Source organism: Alligator sinensis, unplaced genomic scaffold (assembly GCF_000455745.1).
Source record: "Alligator sinensis unplaced genomic scaffold, ASM45574v1 scaffold181_2, whole genome shotgun sequence".
Classification (NCBI taxonomy): domain Eukaryota; kingdom Metazoa; phylum Chordata; order Crocodylia; family Alligatoridae; genus Alligator; species Alligator sinensis.
In genome coordinates, this window is record NW_005842429.1 from 519,823 (window position 1) to 525,587 (window position 5,765).

The 5,765-nt window shown below is 44.0% G+C and overlaps 1 long non-coding RNA gene across 1 annotated transcript in view; it reads right to left on the bottom strand.

Annotated features, from left to right (window-relative positions):
- The window catches only part of LOC112551334, a 52,291-nt gene extending 47,811 nt beyond the window's left edge, over positions 1-4,480 (bottom strand). Inside the window, exon 1 of the long non-coding RNA XR_003095627.1 lies at positions 4,377-4,480. This is a non-coding gene — a long non-coding RNA (uncharacterized LOC112551334). The remainder of the gene's footprint in view (positions 1-4,376) is intronic.
- Between the last annotated feature and the right edge of the window lie 1,285 nt (positions 4,481-5,765).

Genomic DNA, 5,765 nt, shown 5'->3' on the forward strand with positions numbered 1-5,765 from the left:
CAAGGTAAAGAGTCTGCAGTAAATAAAGCAGGAAAAAGCCTGGAGAAAAGCTTTAGCTGTCTGGATAAAGAGGAAGAGTCAGGTAATCACACAGATATTTCTACTGCATTATTTCACTTTCATCTGGCACAGGACAGATGAGTAATTATGAAAGTTATGTATCTGCAGGATGTAATACAAGCAGCACTGGGAGACTAACAGTATGTTGTTTGGCCCCAGCGTAGTTTTTACACTAGTGAAAAGTAGATGCAAGTACTAGGGCTATGCGGAATTTCACCAGCTGTTTCAATTCGATACTGTTTCGACTCATTTTCAAGCTCGAAACCGTGAAATTGAATCGAAATGAAGGGCTTTGAAACAGCCTTGAAACAAAACGAGGCTAGTCAAAATGTTTCGAAGCAACCAGCAGCGAGGTGGTGAGAGACAGGGGAGAACCAGGGCTGCGCTTCCAGCATCAGGCTGTAGCACAGCCCTGGCTCTCCCCATCTCCCGCCATGGGGCTGTGGGAAGCCAATAACAGTGCAGGAGAAGGGAACTGAGCCCACATCAGGCTGTAGCACAGCCCTGGCTCTCCCCATCTCCCGCCATGGGGCTGTGGGAAGCCAATAACAGTGCAGGAGAAGGGAACTGAGCCCAGGCTCAGCTCAGCAATTGGGCTGGGGAAAGGAACTGAGCCCAATGGCTCCGTTCCCCTCCCCAGTGCTAGATGGGATGGGAGGCAGGGGTCAGCCCAGTTGGGCTGACTCCCCACCCCCAGCCTGATCTAGCGAAACGTCAAAAATGTTGAAACAGCCTCACTGTTTCAACAAAACAAAATGGAACAGCTGTTTCAGATCTAAATGAAATTTGAAAAGGAACGCTGTTCCATCAAAACTCAAGGTGAAATGGAATGGTGCCATTTCACACAGCCCTAGTAAGTACTGCAATTCTGATTTGTATAAAAGACTATACAAGAAGCAGTGCAGGACAGACATTTCTTTTAACTATCAGTACCATGATAGATCATGACTCTGTGTTGTGATAACACAACCAAAACATTATTTGGTGAGGAGCACAAGGGAATCTGCCCTATTTAAATCGGCTAGCAAAAAGCAGCTCTATATTCTTAAAGCTCCTTCTCATGTCAGGAGAGCCCAGAAAAGTTTTCCAGTCTTTGATCATGCTTGGCAGGGAAGACTGTGTAAATCTAAGTCTTACAAACCAGGAGAGCCTCAGGGATTTGGTTTCTGAAAATGAAAATAAATTTGGATTTGAGTAGTCAATGGCAGACCTCAGATTTGCTCTTCCCTAACCTCACCTAATTCATCCCTAATCTCAAAATGAGGAGAAATTGTTACTTCATAAACCCTCCTTTCAGAATTCCTGTTTAGTTACTTAAAACCTAACTGTTACTGATGGCTATTTAGATGCCTTTGTGAAATTAATCTGGTGACTTTCCATCTATTTTCAAGGTGTCCATACCCAACAGTCTTCATTATTTGACACTATACTTGGCTCAGCAGAAGCACCAAAGATTAACTTGACACAGGACCTGAATTACCCTCTTGCTTCGAGACACATTATTAGAACAATATGGGGAAAACCTTCAGTACTGCTTCCTATTGATAGTCAGGCCAGTCTTGAACCTAAGCCTTTGGCCTACCTGGATTAGCCACTCACCCAAGTCTGCCATCTCTCCAGCTAACTACTCAGGCTGAACAAAGGCAGCTGGAAACCCCCATCTGAGTCTAATCATCTACCCATTCCCTACCACCCAGGGCTAGGGACAGAAGTTAAACATAAACCAGTTTAAGTGATCAGAAACTAGTTTAAACCTGTAACAGAACAGAAGTTTAGTGCACATAAACCAGTTTCAAAATGGCCAAAACTGGTTTAAGATAAACCTGGTTGAATGCAGTACCAGACTTAACTGATCCGGGTCAAACTGGTTTACGAAACTTCTGTCCCAGACCCCTTCCTGGCTGAAGTTAAATCACAGCCTCCAGCATGCTTTCCAGCCCTGGGCTGTACTCTGCTGTCTACTCCAGAGAACAGGGCTGGCCCAGCCCCTCTGCTCCCTAGCTGGAGTAGTGAGAGCTGACTGACAAGAGTGGAAGGATGGGGCAGGTGGGAGGCAAGCCCGGTCTCCAGCGGGAGGGACTGCCCACCCCCAGGCAAAGCCAGGGAGGGGAGTCAAACACCCCTTCCCCTGCTTAAAATTACTGCTGGCTTCAACTGTGGAATGCAAATCCCAGAGGCACCTGGAAGCAGGAAGAAGTGATGAGCAACCCTGCAGAGTCCTGCTGATATAATTCTGGACTGCAAACCCCAAAGACCTCAGGAGCAGAAGGAAGTGGAAGTGAACACACAGCCAGAGCGTCATGCTCTAGCGCCCTCCCCCCCACCCAGCTTCTGGCTTGAACCACTGCAGGCATGTGGCTGCACTTCCTGACCCAAAGGTAAGTCTGTTCGCTTCTGTTTCAATTTAATCTCTGCACTTTAGACTAACCTGTAAAGACTGAATCGATTCAGCTTCAGACTTTTTGAATGTCTATACCTAGCCCAAGCAGCCAGCCAGAGTCGGCTAACCCTTTACTCCCTCCTTGACCCAGAAGAGGAAGTACCTGGTCAATAGGGCTTAACTCTTACCCAGACTGCATTGTTGTTCCTCATGGCCTGTGTGTTTACTGGTGCTTGATCCCTCCCTGAACCCAACTCCCAGCTTGATCTCCTGGCTACCAGAGCTAGCTAGTCCTCTGACTCCACACTCTGTCTCACCCTCCAGCATTTTGAGAAAAATGCATTCACTTTGATAAACCCTCCCAGAACCCTGGTTAGATACCCAAGAGGGTAGCCCACGTTGAGCTGTTGCCACAGCTACACTTCTTGCAGTACCTGACACTACTTTAAAACTAGCTTAGGTATTTCAGACACACCGCAGGCATACCACAGATTGCAATGTACACCTACCTTTGAGTAAGGAACAGCTTTTAAAGTGCTCAATACATTTCCTTGACACATTCTGCTTATTTTTATTCCCCTTAATACGATTACACACACAAAATGTACATTAAAACAACATGATTTATGGTGAAAATTCAAGAAATCAAAAGACAGGAAATTCTAGAATGGAGATGCCTCATACAACTTTAATATATTGCCTTTCTCCATATGTATTATGTACAGGCATAGGTGGATCCAGGATGTTATAAAAAGGTGTGTGGGTGGGAGTAGTGACTGGTACTGCAGGGTGACTGTACCTTCATTCCCAGCTCTTCCCCACACTGCACAACACCACAGAGGCAGCAACCAGGGCCTTTTTTGAGTCCCCAAATTAGGTAAGAATCTTCCCCCCCCCCCTTGCTCTACAGCATCTCCTCTCTGCTCCCCTGTCCCTCTTACTGCTTCCCCTGGCTGGCCTGAGAGTCAGGGGGAGTTCTGGAGGTTCTTCTGCCCTGCTCCAGCTCAGCTGGGGACAGCAGCAGCAGCACTGGTGGCACCTGCCCCCTGAAGCATTCCCCCTGGGGGCAGGTTTGCCTGAGCAAAGAATGAGAACTCACCTACTGTCACTGCTGCCTATTGTCAGCTCCCCATGCAGCCCACCTGGAGAGGGGCAGGAGCACCCCACCCTTGGGCAGCTAAAGTCATTGGCAGTGCCAGGCTAGGACCAGAAATGGAGGAGAAGCAATATGTTGCTGAGCAGAAAGGGGAAGGAGGGAGGGGAATTCTTGCCTGCTTCAGAGAATTAAAGTCCTTGAGTGCTGTTCTTGCAGTTTGGTCTAAAAAGGGGGCTGCACCCCCTCTGGATCCACCCCTGTGTACATATAATAGATACATCGTCACACAATATCTTTTCCACAGGACCTCTGCCTCTGCCTGTCTACAGAATGGACAAATGCTTAATTAATGAGCAGCTATTTATTTGTCCTCATCATAATTAAAGATGGGTGTCCATGCCTTATTTACTAGATACTATTCAAAGTTTGCTCTGAAGAAACTTATAGATTTCCTCATGGGCTTTTCCAAAGTCTTCTGCACTATAACATCTTCACAAACATTAATTACTATGTGTTCACAAAAGCCCTGTAAGGGGGTGCTATTGATCCTACTTAAGATTTCAGTGCTTCAATTCCCATCTATTAAGAAGTACCCACTAATTGTTGATACCCAAAATATGGTACTTATAAGCATGTTTTTTCTAAGTATGTGCCATTCTACGGCATGTGAGAAATTCAAGCACTATTTTCATCGGCTTGACTTGCAGTTGTGAGTGCTCAATGTTCCCACAATCAGACCTTGGGATCTTAGGCTTCACAGTCACAAAGTGAGGAACAGAATTACTGACCACAGTTAAAGTTAGGAAGAAAGTTCTCCAAGACAGTATGCAAGTGTCTTACCCTTCTTTCTCTTTCCTCAGCCTCCTGCCTTACTCACTACACACCTTCCAAGCATTGCACATGCTGAGCCAGGCAACAGCCTCGATTGTACAAGACACTTTATAGACCCACTCCAACCTGTAGAGCAAATTAAGCAGGGGGTCCTGTGAGAAAAATAGCTGCATAAGTAAAATTAACTATACAGGTAAATGAGAGTCACACAGCAGATTACTTAGAAATTTTAGCAAAGTACAATTTCCCTCTGAAAAAATAAATCTTATTCACTTATGGACATATTTCTAAGTTACTCACCTTTATATAAGGATCATCCAATTCTTTTTTTATATAATATGCCACGTCTGAAAAAACAATCTCAACACTGTCACTTTCTTACAAGCTTTTGTTTTTGCAGAGAGAGACTGTGGAAAAATTAAATGATTAGAGGAAGTGTAAAACAGAAGCACCTGTATATAAGTAAATATGAGTATGAAAAAAGTCACTGAGGATGAAGAGGGAGAAAGACAAGAAAAAAGACTCATTCCTTATTCATGCAGCGCAAGAAAGAAAACCCTCAGCAGCTTTATACACTGAAGTGATACATGTTAATCCACGTCCCCTATAAAATACAGCTAAATACACAATAGACAAATTTTACCACATGCTGAGCAGCATCAGAATCTAAGGAGACAGATTCTTCCAGAGGAGGAATAGGAAGAGAGGAGCAATGAGTGCTATACACCAGCATTATCCTAAAACGCTGCTAAGGGACACAAGGGAAATCACATACTAATGGAGAGTGGAAATTTTCCTTGCAATAGCATTTGTAACCATCTTTATCTCTAAAATAGGTGATAAGAGGAGATGCATGCCTAATGTTCATTAAATCCTGTTTGTTCCCATTACACTGAATTTAACTCTTGGAGCACTGTCAGCCTATTTAAATAGGACCTCTAAGCCTATTGCAGTGTCTGTATTAGTGTGATCTGTTGCTAAAGAATTGCTGTTCATTCAGATTAAACTTGCTTGTGAGAATTTAAAATTTCTGATCCTTGTAGTTGTAGGCCTTTTCAAATTATTTTTGAAGCAACTGAAATAATTCTAATTGTACTTTATCAACACAGCACCATAATTAGAACAATATGGGAAGTATGGAACAAACTAAAGATTGAACATCCTAGAATAGTTCAGATGCTGAGTTAAGAAGGCATTATATCCCATCATACCCCACAGACTTTTTCTTGCCCTGTATATTCAGCTCCCAAATGGCATCTTGCACAGGGGAAGATATCATCAGAATGACTCCAGTGAGAATGCTTCAATGTTTCTTACATCACATTGTGATTTACAAATCCAGGGACCTTTAGAAGTTTTTACTGGCAAGGTTACGCGGATTATGAATAGAGTTTTATT